Source organism: Gallus gallus, chromosome 8 (assembly GCF_016699485.2).
Source record: "Gallus gallus isolate bGalGal1 chromosome 8, bGalGal1.mat.broiler.GRCg7b, whole genome shotgun sequence".
Taxonomy (NCBI): Eukaryota; Metazoa; Chordata; class Aves; order Galliformes; family Phasianidae; genus Gallus; species Gallus gallus.
Genome location: NC_052539.1, coordinates 26,530,477 through 26,548,239, shown reverse-complemented (window position 1 = coordinate 26,548,239; position 17,763 = coordinate 26,530,477). Strand labels below are relative to the sequence as shown.

At 39.2% G+C, this 17,763-nt stretch overlaps 1 long non-coding RNA gene across 2 annotated transcripts in view; it reads left to right on the top strand.

Moving 5' to 3' along the window:
- The window catches only part of LOC124418133, a 45,392-nt gene that overhangs the window by 25,126 nt on the left and 2,503 nt on the right, over positions 1-17,763 (top strand). For both annotated transcript variants that reach the window (XR_006939973.1, XR_006939974.1), the window contains exon 2: positions 16,252-16,354. This is a non-coding gene — a long non-coding RNA (uncharacterized LOC124418133). The remainder of the gene's footprint in view (positions 1-16,251; positions 16,355-17,763) is intronic.

Below are 17,763 nucleotides of genomic sequence, written 5' to 3'. Positions count from 1 at the left end.
TTTTTAAAGTGAGTCCTAAATTCTAATGGTAAAAGCTAATAACTTGTATGTATTTATTCACCTACAGTCACTCTTTTAAACTTCACACTGTAATTGGGAAGGAGATTGTACTGTCACATCATGATTATACATTTCAATCTTCATCCATTATGGGATATTCAGATGAGATGCTTGCACTCATGTTTCTACAGAGAAGAACTTTATCTTATGGAGACCTTCAGTGATGGCAGAGAACCACATTTTTCTGGTGTTACTCAAGCCCAAGTAATTGGTCATTTGCCTACCCTGCTCATGCTTGAAGAGGCAATGCTAAGCTATGAGAATAAAAGCAGTGAAAGGTGCTTTAAAATATCTTGGAAATAACTTCAAAGGTGGTATGTGCAATAGTGAGTACTATGTATGTTCAGCATGCCTTGGAGAACTTGGCCTACAGCAAAAGAAAAGTCCAAAAGTATCCATCTGTTTTAAAGATATTGGACTAAAACCTAAACCCATGCAGTTACTTTCAGTCATAAAATTGATGCTTGAATAACAATGCTTGGAAAAATAATTTGGTCTTAACTAAATGTGCACTCCTTGAATTTGTTTCAATTATTGATCGCTAGATGATGACTTCTGCAATAACTCAGAATTCTTGAAATGTTTTAGCTCTTTCATTTTCATACAGAGATTGCAGTGTTGGTGATTGTTGTGGTTGAACCTGGCACGTGGCTGAGCACGCTGTTTGCTCGTCCCCCCCCCCCTTACAAGTGGGATGGAGGAGGGAATTGTGAAAAACTAAGTAGAACTTGTGTGTTGAGATAAAACTATTTGCTAAGATAGAGAATAGGATAATAGTGATGACTGTGTGTGTGTGTGTGTGTGTGTGTGTATATATGAATACATATAACAAGTGATACACAACAGTTTACCACCCCCCAGCCAATGCACAGCTAGCCCTCTGAGAGATGAACTCCCATCCCCTTCAAAATTCCTTCTGTATGATGTCATATGGTATGGCATATCACTTTGGCCAGTTTAAGTCAGCTGTCCAAAATCTGTTACCTCCCAGCTCCTGGGGCCTTGTGCTGAAAATGACCTTACCTCTGTAGAGCACTGCTTATCAGCACCTGTAAATGTTGGTGCATTATCAATGTTGTCCTTCTCCTAGAACCAAATCATAGCATCGTACCAGATGCTCTAAAGAAAAACTATTCCATCCTAGCTGAAACTGAGACACTGCTTCAGCATGGTGTGAGGATGAACTCTGCATCCAGATAGGTACATAACTGACTTGGCTTTTACTTTTTCCACCATAACAGTTCTTCAATCACCACCATCATATGGGAAAAGCTATTTTGACCTTTAGTTTTTTGTGGAGACAGAAGGCACTATGGGAATCATCAGTGTTCAAAACATCTTTCTATAAGAGAAAGATTAGTATTAAGTCCATTGTTTGTGAACTGGCAGGAGTAAAATATTTTTATCCATTCTGACACTAAATAGAATTTAGTGAAAGGAATAATTGCAGGCTGGCAACTTGTAGACTTCTGGGTTATTTTAGGTCAGAAGGGGTCTATATGATTATTTAGTCCTGCTTTACAGATCATAGAAATTTAGCCATTCCATTTGGATGTAAGCCCAAAGACCAAGTCTTCTGATGTTTAAATGTTCATATTCTCTCCAGGTGATTTCATTCTTGTAAAAAATAATCTTTTTGCTTCAGGAGTACTGCATCATTTCACAGTTATGTCCAGATCAAAGATTATTCTAATTCTATAACCATTGCATTTGAATGGGGGGGAAAAAATAGAAAGTACACTGCTAAACTTTGATCTTTGAACAGTTTATCTGTGAAAGGGATAGATCTCTCATCACCTGTAGGTTTCAAGTCAAGATTTGATACCATTTTTGGCTCAGCAAGAAGGCAGGGGTATTGACAGTGGGCTAACACAAGGAAATTCTGTGGCATGGGTTGTGGAGGAGGATCTGAGTAGGTGAACAAATGATCCCTCCTGGCCTTTGGACCACTGAATTACTTCATGTGTGCTAACAGTAGTTTACAGTAAATGTGCAGTGGAAATTGCCAGCATTATGAAACAGGCTGTAACACTTGCTGTATTTAAGGGCTGCTTTTATATTTCCATGTAAATGAAATGTCAAAAGAACTATATAACAAGATAACACATCACAAATGATACTACCTGTGTCCTTTCAATATGAGCTTTCCTATGCCCCTAACTGTGAGGGAGGAAAGGTAGGTTTTCCTGTAATGTCTGATGTGTTTGTAATAATTAAGGCTTAAGGTATGCGATGATTATGGTGGGGGGGGGGGGGAGTTTATATGGTGCACTTCTGTGCAGAAATTATGGGTTCCCCTTCCAACTCTTGCCCATTGCTAGCTGGCTAGCTGAAACAAATAACACTGCATGCTAAATATAAGTGGCTAGATCCTACTGTGGTTCCATCTGCAAACATACCACGTGCCAGTTGCTCTAGGTAGGGTATCTTGGCATGGACATCTGTTTACAGGGAAAGCCTTTTTTTTTTTTTCCTTTTTTGCTGCCCTAATTGTTTCCATGTATTTCAGACTTGGGTTTCTCCCATGTCATGGACATGAGAGTAATTAGCTAAGAACTTACAAGCTCAGCAGAGTGCGGGGAGTACTTCATAAACAAATCAAAGTTACTCACAAGACATGTTTTCTCACATCTGGTGAAATGGTAAATACAGTAATCTCTCAATTAGTCTGACTAGCAAGGGAGGGAAAGGAGCAACCTGGATAAAGAGAACGTATTTACTACAAAACATATGTAAATAAGTTGATAAGGCAATGTGATGAAGGCAAAAAAGGGAAAAGGTCTATGATGACTTAGAGTTGTGTGTGTAAATGAGCTCTTGAGCTGAGAACTCTTCACAGTGCACTGATGCACCTTAGCCTAAACACATCTGTCTGGTGCCACAGCCCTAAGACAATTTATTTTTCCAGTGGGAACTCTGTGGTCAGATCCAGGGCTGTGAGCATGAGCAGTGCTTCTCCTGTTTTGAGACTGAGCAGGGCACTGCTCTGGGACTTCTGGTTATGGGGTCAGTGGGCGCACAGCCAATCTGTGTGGGTACCCTGTCCTGGGGCTGGCCAGGCTCACTGCATGCAGAGTTTTCTCGGGATCTAGTTTATGAGGAGATATTCTTATATCTACTCTGTATATTGTTTGCTCATACTTTCTTAATTAAATAGCTTCTGTCTGGTTTTCCAATATCTCCTTGCCAGTACTTAAACTGACATTTTCATACACTTCTCTGAATTCACTGTGATAAAATTTCAACCTGGCTTACACCAGTGAGGCTTTCTGAGCTTTGATTAAAATATGGAGGAAAGCGTCTTACAGAAAGGTAACTTGTAAAGCATAAAATGACTAGAGATGGCCATGTGGTGTCAGGAACCTGAAGTGTACTGAATGTCTGAAGTTGTAGTGCACGTATATCAAAGCGATGAGAAATGGCTTTTTAAGGAATCATTGTTGTACAGATTATGAACTCTGGTGTTTGCTTTCAAAATTAGTGTTTATCAGCACATAAGATCTGGAACAAGTAAATACAATTAACTATTCCTGAATGCTTTAATATCTACTCTGAGTTGCTCTGTTACTGTTACTACACAGTTACTTCGTAAGCACAACCTGTTTAGAAGGCTCTTGGCCTTCTAAAACTATGCAAGGCTGATGCAATTAAGTATGACTAATTTTTTAGAATGGACCCTCTAGAGTTAAATCCCTGTCTTCTGAATGGACAAAATATCTCAAGCTGTTGCTTTGAAACCTAAGGTTTTACTTAAGTCTTTTGGTGAAGATTTTCCCTCCTTTCTGCTGCCACTCCTTATAATGGATGCCAATTTGCCAAGTGATGGTGGGTGTAGTGATAAAAGCAAAGGTGTAGGTGTTGCACATAGTTGTAAAGCAATCTGCACCTCTCTGGTTCTCAGACATTTCTGGATGGCAGCCTGTCTCTGTTTGGTTATGCCACAGGGCTCCTACTCAAGCAGAAGGTACGTTTGTGCATGCAACTCCAATGAAGTCCACTAGGTCCCTGGATGTGAATTGGTAAGAAGACCTGGAGAATGAGGCCTTGAGTATGCCATGACCAAATGTCTGTGACTACCTGCTGGCTTGGTAAAGTTAAGTTTTCTGCACTGATGCCAGAAATTTCAGGAATCAAGCCCCTGTCTCTTTCGTCACTGTCAAACCTGGGGAGGATGAAGCTGATACGCATCCACTTTGTAAATGTCTAAGGAGCTGTGTTTTTAAGAAGAGCCAGGTACACGTATACTAGTCAGCTCCTTAGCACAGAGCCTCTCCAGCACTCTAACCCTATACTTTAGTCACTACTGACAGGTAGAGGGCAAATTTGCATAATGAACTGTTTAAATATTCAGTTTTATCAAGGCTTCAAGGCACTATTTGTCCTCCACATCTTCAATAGCTAGTGACCCTATCTAAATCAACATCATTTGTCAAATCAAATTAGGTTTGTTGTTAATTTCCGACAGTGATGTTCATCTTTCTGATGCTTTCAAACAACTCTGAGGTAAATCCCTGTGACATAATGCTGCTTAGATATGCTAAATGAGTCACTAGTTCAATGCTGCAATTGTCAGAAAAATATGAAACTTAGCTCTAAGGTAAATATTGTTGGGTCACTTGAAATGTATGCAAATTTGACATTTCTCTACTGATTAGCATATCTACACATCAAAGTTTTCTATATATCACATCAGATATTTTTGATTTGGGAGAGTTAAGGTCAGTGGCACTTGGCATAGTCTTTACTTTGCATCAGACAAGATGAGAAATGAAAATCTTCTTGGGGAAACTTTCCAGCTCAAACCTTACTTGGCTGAAATAAGAACATTGCAGAGGAGCAGGGAAAGATAGCAGAGGCTCCTGTTTATTAGTACAAAGCTAATAAAGAAACACAGAGCTTATTCACTTACCTAATTGATTCTAAAAGAAAAAAAAAATAACAGATCAGGTATTTGGATTCAGAAAGAACAAAAAGCTTCTCTCAACCTGTATAACATTTTTTCTATACAATGCATGCATCCACATATATTTGCTTGTTTTGAAGTGTCTTTTTAATGAACAAATCTAGGAGACATGTCCTGTTCTTACACAAGTTGCACATGGATCTTCATCAGTGAGATCTATACTTGCAGAGTAGCTGGTGTGCCCCCAGGTCCATCTGCATGTGATGGAGTGGTGCTGCTCTGAATTTGCTTGGCACTTTAGATGCAAATATAAGTGGTCACAAGAGTTTGTTTGTCTGTTTTACACACCGGGCCTTCAGAGATGCTCAAACAGTTGGTGGATTCAGGCTCCCAAACTATGAAAATCAGAATGTTCAGTGGCAGATTGATTTGATTTGGTCCTAGGCTGCCTTGTTCCTCATTACAAGAAGAAAGTCTATGTAGTCCCTTTGAAATCCTGGTGCTTGACTAGAACTGTGTCAGTGAAGGAAAAGAAGTAAATACACAGCAAGCAGAGAGCAGGCACTAAAACTCACTGAGAGCATCTTACTGGAGAATAAGCTTGCTGTATTGGGTATGGTGTCTTTCCCTTCTGCTGCAGAAGAGTAACTCGGTCATGCAAGTTCTTGCTTTCAAAGAGAGTGGAAGTATCTCAACTGCAGCTTACAGCAATTGCCAGCAAAATTGTTTTAAAAATAAAACAAACATTTTCTGAATTATTGGAGCAGAAAGATGTGTCAGACACTACTAACATATGTTTATTTTTTCTTTTTCTCTCCTGTAACTGAAACACGGCCAAACTCTGTTTTCCTTTACATTGTGTGAGTGTGCATGGATAAGTATCTATAGATACAAATTTTATGCAAGTGTTTATTCTGCATGGATACCTTACCTGCTGCATCCTAGAAATGACTGAATGGGCTTGTCTGACTCCAAAAAGTAAGACATAAAAATGCTGGTTGATCCATTATTACTGCAGGGCATCTAGCACCACTCAACCACATTAGGAGCTGATGTTTGATGATAAATCAATAACAGCTTATATCTTCTAAGTAAAAGATATGTTATTCTCTTCCGCCTGTCCTTTGATGGGTGATATAAAAGCAGGATCTGCGCACGTATTCTTGAGGCAAGATTTTAAAACTATTTTGGTGTAAGATTCACATTTGCAAGCTGCCCATGCTTCCCATATTGGCAATGATTTTGACAAATGTAAAAAAGTCACTAATATTTTGACACTTTCACTGCCCAACTATGATACCAGCTGGCTGTGAATTCAGTTATTCATTGTTCTGCTGTATTTTAAAGACTGGTCCAGAGCCAATGTACTGGACCAGCTCCATTCATTCATTTTCAAGATTGAAGTTTCAGCTAACTGTAGTGGCCATTTTTCAAACAGATCTGGAAACCTCTTCCAATTTAACAGGATCATACACAATAGAAAAAGTCAAGTATGCATTTAGATTTAAAGCTATTCTCTTCATGGGGATTATTTACATTGCAGCACAAATCGACCTAATCTTCTCAATGTTTCTGACTGGTCTCTTTTTTTTTTCCTCCCTAATTTGCTTAAGATATGACCGGTATTTTCTTCATAGTTAGTAAAACAATAAAATATATGTATTTATAATGAATAGATGAATTTTAAATAACTGTCCTGAATTCTTAAAACCAGAATTCACTTCATAGGGCTGAGATGTATAGTAACTCAATAATTACTTTAAAGAAACTAGAAAGGAACTTACACATCTTTGGCTCCAGATAGGCAAATACAACATTTAAATGGACTGCGATGGGGCTCTCAGAAGTCCTAAGTGCATCTGTGGGGTAGAGCAGAAGGACAGGATATTTTGTAGGGCTGGTCCTTCCTGATCTGAGCATCCTGGAGAACAGGTATATGTCAATGGCAGCAGATCCTTCTGATGTGCTCTTCACTATGGAATATCATAAAAATATTCTTACCTAGCAAGCCTTCTTTATTGTGCCTGCTAAGGTTTTACAATATTTTCTAAAGCTAGTAACAATATTCATCCCTCTGGCTTGTAACTCACTGATTAAAAAACAGATTGCCAGCAGTCATCTGCTATTGTCTGGCTTCTTAAATTCTGTTTCTGGTTTAATTTACTTGATTGTTCCATGCACTATTCATGAGTTCTATAATATTCCGAACTTTAATTTCAACAGATTAATTCTTACTAATTATTCAACATATGAACCTGCACATGAGAATTGTACTGTATGCACCATCCTGAGGCATAGAATGCAATGTCGAATCGTTTTCTGATTTCAAGTGGAAAACAAACTAATTATGTGGAAATATGATAATATATTGTGCTGCAGGGACCAGCCCTTTGTCTGTTTAGAAATGTTTACTTATGATCGGCTCCCTGTGTTATTTCTTCCAGGAGGAGCTGCCCTTTCTTAATGCATAAACATTATTGACTGGTCCATGATTCTTTACTTCAAGAAATCTGATTTGCATAATTTTATATTACTTCCGTCTAGTGGAAACAAACAAGACATCCCAGGAAAGTAATAATTGAGCTAGCTGTAGCAATCTTCTGGAGAGATAAGACACGGAAGTCCTTAGAAATGAAGGATCGCTTATTTCTCTTTTATTTCTCCTATTTCTTTTTTTTTTCTTTTTCAAGCTGTCATGCAGCTTTACCTCTGCTCTATTTGATCTGCTGCATATCGGTGTCCAGCACTTCATCACAATATGGGGTGCAAATCAGCCATCAGCAAGCTGATGTAGAGCATGCTTTCTCCAGCTTTCTGTCAGTGTACCCCAGTCGAGGCATAATTGGGTAATTTCAGTGCTGTGAAATGCTGCAGCTATGGTGCTGGATCAAATGTTTTTGGGAGAAGTGGGGTGAAGTTCCAGGATGGTCAGTGAGCTGTCAGCAGACTGGCCTGCAGTGTCTCAGCATTACTGTGCTAAAAAATGGGAACGCAGCAAAACCTCACTGCAGTGCTGCTCAGCCAAAAAAGAAATGATTTAGTTTCACACTGGGACACGGGGGAGAAGGGAAATAAGATAGGTGTAATACGTTTTTGCTTCCTGTGCCACATGGAACAGAAAGGCTGAAATATGTGTTCAGGAATTAATCACTAGAGAGAACTCTATAAACATAAAATAGAGGAATTGAGTTTCATAGGGGACCCTGATCAGTAGCAGCATTATGTTGCAAGCCAAGGCTATGCAAAAACAAACACCGACAATGACTGGAGGAACGTAAAATCAGGGCCCTGGAGCTACATTTTGATAGACTTTGGGTGATACTTCACAGTATAACATATGTCGTAGTGCTTCCATTCTTCCTAGAAAACCAATTCTTAACTGACAGGGTGGGTATTTGGTTTTCCATTCTTCCATCTTCCCCAGTAATTTGTAGCTTATGAACTTTGCAGTATCTAATGCCTTCCATAATTCACCCATTTACTTCTTGCTTTATGATGACAAAATTGTTTGGAGATAGTCTGCTTTCTGTTTCATCTGTCTTTTGATGTTATTTCTGCTGTGCCTTGCCTGAAGACCTTAAGGGGCTGTCAGAGGTCTCTGTTGAGACTTGTCCTCACCTCCTGTCCCAAAAGTTCTCCTTCCAGGATCCAAGTTTTAAAATGCCTAATATTAATTTAGTTATTTTTCTTCAGTAGTTCTGATAAAAGTGTGCAGTTACCTTATCCCTACTTTTAAGTGGAAAAACCAAGTCAATTCTGTGATAAGAAGTTATTTCAGTCCTCTCTGAAAGATTGTCTTCCCTCCTTCATGCTGCCATAGTATGTAATTGAATATTGACTCAAAAGTCCTTCTCTCTGCATCTGCCTGTCCCAGCCCTGTTACTGAGTGAGGAGTGAGACGGAGGGACTGATCTTGGGATGAATCCCTCTGTTTCTTCCAGCCAGTGATTTTCCTGCCACAAAGAAAAATGGAAGAATCAATTTTTCATGAGGAAAATGTTCCCAGAGAGACCAGGACAGCTCAGGAAGGATATGCAAATTCAAAGAGGCAGCACAGAGGGGCATATTAATATTTGTTTTAGATCTTCAGGTTTGATATAAATCTAAAAGTACATTTTTAAAAGACTGGTATGAATTTCCTGGTAGCAGTTAAAGACAGTTTTGTTCACACTTGGTGGAGTGATCAGACAGTGGGGAGAGAGATATGGCCGCAGGGGCAGGATGGTTGTTCTTCTTACTTGGACTCAGGCTTGAAGAGTAACTTGTTCCTTTGCTCAGAAATAAAAACTGTGGAAAACTTCCTTGGGAAATGGCTGTAGAGCATCTTTAGAGCTCTTAATTCTATTTAAATAATTGAAATTTAAATATCATTAGTAGCTGGCAGACTGTGTTCTCCCTGCCATAGCAGTGTTTAGTGTGTTGGAAAGGCAACAAAAGGAAACAGAAGAAAGGAAACCGTTTTCCCAGTTCCATGTTGCATTACGGGTCCTGCTCCGACCTGCAGCCATACCTCTGGCTATAGGCTGTGATCTTGTCTGATCTGTGGCACAGCCGTGTCACATCAGGTCAGACCCCGCCTGAGAATCGTTCCCGGAAAAAAACTTAGGAGATGTTTCCAGAAATGAGAGGTTAGGGAAGGTAGCATCAGGGAAGAGAGCTTTCTGCCACACCTAGCAACACACCTGCAACCTAATTAGCAATAATTGTTGGCACTCTGGAGTCAGTGGTGCAACACCTCACGCTGCCCCTAGAAATGATTCTGCTCCAGGAATTGGGAATACTGTGAGATGATGTTTTGACCAGAACCAGGTAAGAACACTTCTGGCAGTGCGGAAGTGTGAAATCATATCTTTCATGTCCTGAGATCTTACTCTGAAAAAAAAAATCTTTCTTGACTTGATCTTTGTGTTTTGAGTACACTTGATTCCATTTTTGTAAACTGCTGCCTTTTCCTGGCCATCTTTTTGCCAGAAAGCAAGATTTTCTTTTTAATTTTTTTTTTCCCCTACGTGATGAACATACAGGAATATAAAATGAAAAAGAGAGTATTTTTTTCAGCCTTGGATGGAGAGCTAGAGCTGCTCTGAATGGCCAGTGCAGTCAACTGGATAGTGCCAATATAGGATAGAATGGGTTAGGTTGGAAAGGACCTTAAAGGCCATCTAGTTCCAACTTCCCTGCCGTGATCTGGTTACCAAACACTAGATCAGGCTGTCCAGGGCCTCATCCAACCTGGCTGTGAACACCTCCAGGAATGGGGCAACCACAGCCCTCTGGGAAACCTGTGCCATGGTCTCAGTGCCCTCTGAGTAAAGAATCTCTTCCTAAAATCTAACCCAATTTTCTCCTCTTTTAGGAGGACGCAGGTGTTTTGGATGGGATAGGTAATAGTGTTTGGAGGCTTTGCCCTTCCAAAATAAGGGAGCTGTTTCAAATCTCACCTCTACTCATATTTGGACATACATTCTTTTTTTGGTATTTTTATGTACATCTCCCTTCATTTAAGGACAAGTTCTCCATCTCATCGTTTTTCTACTGGGTAGACCCAGATTCCCACTAGTCCCCAATGGATTTACTTTCTATCTCCTTGACTTGTGATCCAATTGCTTCACTGCATCAGCTCACTTCTTGAGGTCACAGGATGCTTTCTACTAATGGCAGGCTCATGCTCTGCTGTAGTTTGTCACAGCTAATCTATAGAAACCTTAAGGAAGATATGTTATGTCCTCAGTCTGCAGCCAGGGGACCTGAGCTGGGACATCTCTTGCCCACCCATCTGCTCCTGCAGTCTGGTGCTTTTGTATCCAGTCAGTGCCCTTTGTCCAACTCATGGACAGTGGTTAATCTGGCTGCTCTGTCAGAAAGTGCCATACGAAAGGTGTTGAGCATGCTCAGATTTACCCTACCTGTTAATGCCCATATCAGATTTCACTGGAAAGATGCCTGTCGTGTCTAAAAACTTAAATAATATATGCTGAGAAAGTTTTCCTGAAGGAGTAACTGATCTAAAGCTTGTTGAAATAGAAGCAAAGAGTAGGCTTGTTTCTATCAGGCTTTGGTTAAGGCCTGCATTCATGATTATATTACAATGTCTTTTTAAGTAACTTTGTAAGAATGGGCTGGCTTTATTTTTTTTCTTTGTGCAGCAAATCATAGCTAAGGGGAGTGTGGAAGCACGGAAGCAAGAACCACAGAAACAGTGCTGAAGGAATTTAAAATGAAAATGCATTAAAAATTTAGTATGTGAGCAGAAGTGGACCACTTTGCTATGGAAGGGTGAAAGGGAGGAAAATTTATTATTTTAATATGTACCAGGCAAGAACAAACACAAATCTGATCACGTCTGAGAAAGCAGAGTGCAACTACCTTGGCTTATATTGAAATGCTCTTGCAAATACTTTGATTTAAATGAAAGAATGGGAGAAGGAAAAAGCCATATATGGAGCTTATGTCCGTATCTGTTTGTATGAAGCTATACCATGCTCGGCAAAGGTAAATTTGTTTGACTTGAATGCTAATGTTTGGTAATATGAAATGTCATATTTGTATTTCCTCCTTATCTTACTCAAGGATATCTTAAAGAGTTTGTGGAATTAGAAGCTTTCAAAAGAGTTTCAACCGTGTCATTTTTGCAAAACCAACCTGATAATTAGGGTTCCCACTCTGTATGGCATGTAAATCTCACTGTGCTGGAAGCTCATGTGACTAGAAGGTAATTCTGAGATCTCTAGTGGAGAAAGACCATGTTCTTGCATGAGCAGAGCAAATTTGGGTTGGGTCTATGTGCAGAGACTCTTGGCTATGAAGAGACTTCAGTTGTGTCCCTTCTGGTCATACTGATCCACCCACCTGCAAGCATCACCTTGCAAAGCGAGACCGTAAGGAGTACTGGTCAAACACCCTCCCAGTGTTTCTACAAGAATGTTTTCAGTTCTCCTAACAGGCCACATCTGAAACACGTTTTTTGTTTTTTTCCTTTTTTTTTAAAAGGGGAAAAACTGTCTTCCAGGGGCTAGGAGAAAAATCAAGAGAAAATGTGGTGAAACCTTTCAGGACTCTGCATTGAGTTGGTTTCTTTATGAAGCAGGACTTGGATGCTGACAGTGTGTGTATGGAGGCTTTGGAAAGGAGCATTATCGTGGATCCTATCTGGATTATTTTTCCTTCTAAAAGCTACTGTACAATCAAGAAGGAGATACATATGTGAAAGCGGGAAGATGCAAATGTGTAAGTTTAGGCCATTCACATTAAACACCCAAGAGGGGGAAACAAACCCCCTCATTTTCCTGCAGGAGAAGACATGAGTAAGAGATGTCAGTGCAGCTATGACATCTGTTTACATGGGGATTTTATGCACCTGTTCACTAGGCAATAACAAATGCTTACCATGGTGGTAGCTGTATCACACGGTACATATGCTGCTTCTGACATACATAACACCTCTTTAAGGAAACACATGGCCCCATATGTCATGAGAACTTGTTTACATTCTACAATACAGTAATGGAAAATATGTTTCATAATAAATGTTTTCATCATTTTTGTGTTTAAGGAAAGAATGGGAGTTTTACACCCTTGCTGTCAATTTGAGTGTCCTCTCTCATTGTTGTCACCAAAAGATGTGATGCTATCAACTAAACTTCCTAAAAGCTTTCAAAATTTAGAAAAATTTGGATCTTAGCAGTTCAGTTTTAAGGACTGCTGTCCAAAAAAAGGTGTAATTACAAAAATCCATATATATTTGGATATGCAACAGAATATTTATTTATTTGACCTTCCTTGACATCCTATTTCTGGTCAGGGCTGACAAAAGCATAGGGCACATACTGCCTGTGTCTGGCTCTTGAGATACTGAAGCCTCTTAAGCAAGAGTAAGCCATTGCTTTGCAGCACCACCTTTTAGTTCAGGAATCCTGGAACTGAGAAAAGGTATTATGTTACTTCATATCCCTGAAATTAAACAGGTTATCTTCCTTCTGAAAGCTGACTTGTACAAACTCTTGAGAAATTGATTTGAATATGTTTGTAGCTTGGTTATGGTTTGGTTCAGATCATTCAGATCTATGCTACCATTTTAAGACTTTTCCCCTTCTAATTGTTTTTTTCACCAGTGTTTCTACTCTGAAAAGTACTCATACCCAGGAGTTCTGAGATCTTGATTCAGCCCCTGTTGCTGGGGCAAGGTTTTGTCCTAGAGTTAAACTAATAATATTGTGAGAACAGAAGAAAAGACTCTCTTACTTCTTAGGGAAGAGAGATTAAAGAGTTTAACATTCTTACAGGGATATATTATAGGGATCTTTTGTTTATTTCTCTGTTATTCACTCTGTCACTTTAAGGAATTTCACAGAATCACATAGAATGGCCTGGGTTGGAAGGGACCTCAAGGATCATGAAGCTCCAACCCCAATGCCACAGGCAGGGCCACCAACCTCCACATTTAATACTAGACCAGGCTGCCCAGGGCCCCATCCAACCTGGCCTTGAACACCTCCAGGGGTGGACGGGGCATCCACGGTCTCTCTGGGCAGCTGTTCCAGCATCTCATCACTCTCATAGTAAAGAAGTTCCCCCTGACATCCAACCTAAATCTTCCCTCCCTCAACTTGAAACCTTTCCCTTTGTCTTGCTGTTATCTACCCTTTTAAAGAGTTGACTCCCCTCCTGTTTATAGGCTCCCTTTAGGTACTGAAAGGCTGGATTTCTTTTTGTGCATCTGGTTATTTATTTACAGATGTAACTGTGGATCATATTCATGTAGTTAGGTAGCTGGAGCAAAAATCAGAGCCTATCTTTTTAAGGGAATCTGCTTGCTTACAGGCAATACTGAAGGGTGAATGTTGGGAATGTGTCAACTAAAAATTTTTATTATTTTGATTTAAGGAATTGTATTGCTACATTTCACTCATTTTTTTTCATCTTAGTCCTTCTGCAAAGCAGTATTCACCACTATTTCAGCAGTAACTGGTATAAAAGGGCAGATTAATAGAATATTTATTCAAAATGTAACATCCTCATCTTGTCAGCTCTCTTTGTGCATAGATGTAGTGTTGTCTAACAAAAAATAATTCTCATGAGTTTCCTCATGTCCTCCACAATCACCTGTTATTACCAATGCATCACCTATTCCACATGTATAAGAAATTCCCTTTTATTTTCTTTGTTTTAAAATAGCTGCCTGATAACTTCTTCAGCCATTGTGAGAAATAGAAAGCAGCATTTGGCCTTTTTTTTTTTCTTTTTTTTTCTCTTTTTTTTGTGTGTGTGTATTGTTTTAAATTTTACTCAGGGCAGTAATTTCCCCTCTCTCTCAGCCTCCTTCCTGGAAAGTCTGTGTCTGTTCTGGCTGAGCTTGGATAATTTATGTACCGCTATGGAACCTGACAAACGGGCCCAGAGAACTTCAAAATCTTCTTCTGGAGTTTGTCGGTAGTAAAATAATAATTAAAACACAAAAATGAATTAAACTTCATTTTTAGTGACGTTCTCCAATTTTATACATTCTTGCTGCTAGTTACTGAATTTCTTGTGGCTTGTGCAATATGTTAAGGCATGAAGATGCTCTTTCCTGTAAGCATTAAAAACCAAAGAGAAGTATTTTGGGTTACTCTATGAGCTGAGCATGAGTTTTTGCATTTTCTGTTACGTACATTCTGTTCCAGTGTACTTAGAGGATTTACCAATGAAAATACCCTTGCTAAAATAAACCATCTTGCAGAAAGTCTGAAGCTAACGCATAGGATAGTGCAGAGCAGCTCTGGCATATAGTCCTCTTATTGACTCTGAAATTGCAATGTCACTGGAAAAAAAACCTACAGAACACCACAACAGGACACCTACCAAACTGTCTGCTCCCTGAACTCCGCATAATAAAGTGAAATATGATATATTCTTTTAATAACGTGAGAAGCCTAAGGCCCTAATTCAACAAAACATATAATTCTCATTGACTTCTTAATGATACTTAAGGTTAACCATGTGCTTCATTTGCCCTGTTGAACTGGGGCTATAGATACAGTCATAATGCGTAGCTGATTAAAACCCACCTTAGCTAAAAATGTGGGTTTACCAAACTTCAACAATACTGAATTTCAATTGTAAATAATTCCTCTTTCTTAAAAGAAAGTGTACCTTTAATGCACAAAAAATGTGTGTTTTGTTCTTTAAGATAAATTCTCAACTGATGGAATCAAACATAGGACTCTGTTTCTCCCCATACTACACTTTGGTTTATCTCACAGATAAATAAAGACATACATATTTATAGGTTATTCTCACAGTTAAGCTCAGGACTCCTTTTGGCTTCATAATTGTACAAGGAAAAGAGGGGATGGCAAAGCTTGTTTGACTTAGAATACTTGAAAGTAATTTTTTAGTTTAAGATGCATTTCCCTAATCATTTTTTCATTATAACTAAATAGAGCAATTTGAAAATACTGAGGGGTACATTTGTGGTGTATTTTTCTATTTGTGTCATTTTCACTTTCAACTGTACATGAGTACCTTTTAAGTCTCTGCTGACTTCTGTTTCAAGCTGAAATGTGTACAATACACTACAGAAGTTTGCAACAAAATTTTGCCTATTAATTTGTCCTCTAAACCCCACTGAACGGGTCTATTGGTCAGGTACTTAGGTATCCTGCTTACTGTAGACTGCCAACAAGCATTATTATTGTGAGAATGGCATCATTTAAAAAGAAAATAACTTAAAATCCCTAAGGAAGAACTGTTTCCTATCATTTTAAAGCAGCATATAATGTTCCGCCATCCAACTTTTTTTTTTAAACTTTCTTTAAAGTCAAGAAATGATATCAACCTACAGAAACTTGGCACAATAATTAAATAATCATTTTTCTTCCATTGTTGGATCAAGCCATAAAGAGGGAAGTTACAACTGAGATGAATTTTATTTTGCTATCATATGCAGTGAGCAGTTTCTGAGAAATATTGTTTCCTCACTACGGGGAACCAATGCTCTCTATTAGCAGAGCCAAGCAAAATTTCTGAATATTGTTATTGTAATGTTTACATAATGAGATCATATTTTTTTCCCTTATGAAGTACAGGTGCAAAATCTAAACACTCTGGTCCCAGAAGTACAACTTTCCAGCCATTTCTTTCTGAAGTAGTCCTTGTGAACTTTACCAGCCAGCTATTAATGGACTATTTACAACCCTGCTAAATCTTCTCTTTTTTGCATCTTGCAATCCTATCAGTGCAAAAAATCTCCAACAACTCCAAACCTTTCTACACTTTATTTATTTTTTTCTCTTATTCTATTTTTCAAGAGGCAGTCAACCTACAGAAGAGCATCTGCTGGACCCTGAGTGGGGAACAGACAGGCGGAACCCTTGCAAATGTAAAAGCCAGGAGTGGGTCAGACCCCAGATGGTAAGTGTTTGCTCTTAATAAGGAGGCTCTTTCTCCAAAGGAAGGCAGGCAGCACCCTCTAGCACTGAGCCTTTGCTACCACTCCAATGACAGGCAGTGCCAAACATAAATCAGAGTGATAACAGCCTCTGCTGGGGATTCAGTCCCACATTTTCCTGTATGGAAGATAAAATCTTTTCTGGTTCTTAATTCAATCGCATACCCAACTGGCAATCTTGCATATCAAAATGGGAATCCTGGGAGGCTGCTGGAATATGCAGATCAACAGAAGCTAATTAGCATTTACTTGCAGCCATCCTTAACTGATTGGCAGCACAGCTGTGGGGACCAAGCAGAACATGCTGAGTTGCATATTTGTATGGCCACCTGCCATTTGGTGGGATCCAAAATAGTGTAAACTACCACTTCATAATAACTCAGTGACCTTAGTTTTGAAGTAATATTGAATAGACGTATCTGGCTAAGTGTATAATTAGTGCTTATTTCACCTGACATGCAGTTCAACAATAGGCTGTGCAGCAGTATCTTCTTAATTTGACATGTTGATGTCTTAATTGAGATTGACAACTTGTTAGAGAGGTACTCTATTTCCAATGCAGGCTGAGATCTATCCATCATCGCTGACTTTCCTATACATATGAAACAATGCACTTTTATGCCTTAAAATATATTCCATCTATTGAGAACTGAATGATCAAACATGAGCAGAGCTCAACGATGAAAGCACTTGATCCATTCTGTGCAAGGTTCTCATGTGAGTCAGGAAACATTACAAAGAAAATAAAAGAGGGAAACATTTAGGCAGAGGTAATGTCAGCATTGTAGGCCACTCCACACAATGGTGGTGAAGTGTAGATGCATGAAAGCTGTACCAATGATTTACTGTAAGCCATTGAGAAGACAGTGGTGCCTTCTGTGGTTAAACAGGTGGAGAAGGTTTGTATCACAATCACCTCATCACCCTCATCTGGAAATCTCTGTTACCTGGATGGAAGGATACCTCAGCTTATAGGTGAAAATAACTGTGCCTGTGACAAACTCTATATTACTGACCTTTATAAATGGGCATGTTCTTTCAGGATGGCTGGACTGGCCTGTGGCAGCTAGGAATTTGATTCGCTTACAGAAGACACAGCACAGAATTGAAAGAAATATATACATGAATATGATAGGTGGTAGGAGGAGTACATGTAGGGCTCCTGATCTGCGTGAAATGTAAAGAAATATAAAAGCAGAGCTATAATACTCCATGGAAGATGTAGTAGCATGGTGATAAATTAGAAGGAACTTTGGATCACACCCATGATTACCATGAAATGATGTAGTTCTGTTTCTGGATATTCACTTGGATGCCTACAGGTTTGGGAGATCAGGAGACTTGCTGCTGCCCCACCAGTGGTTCACCTGTC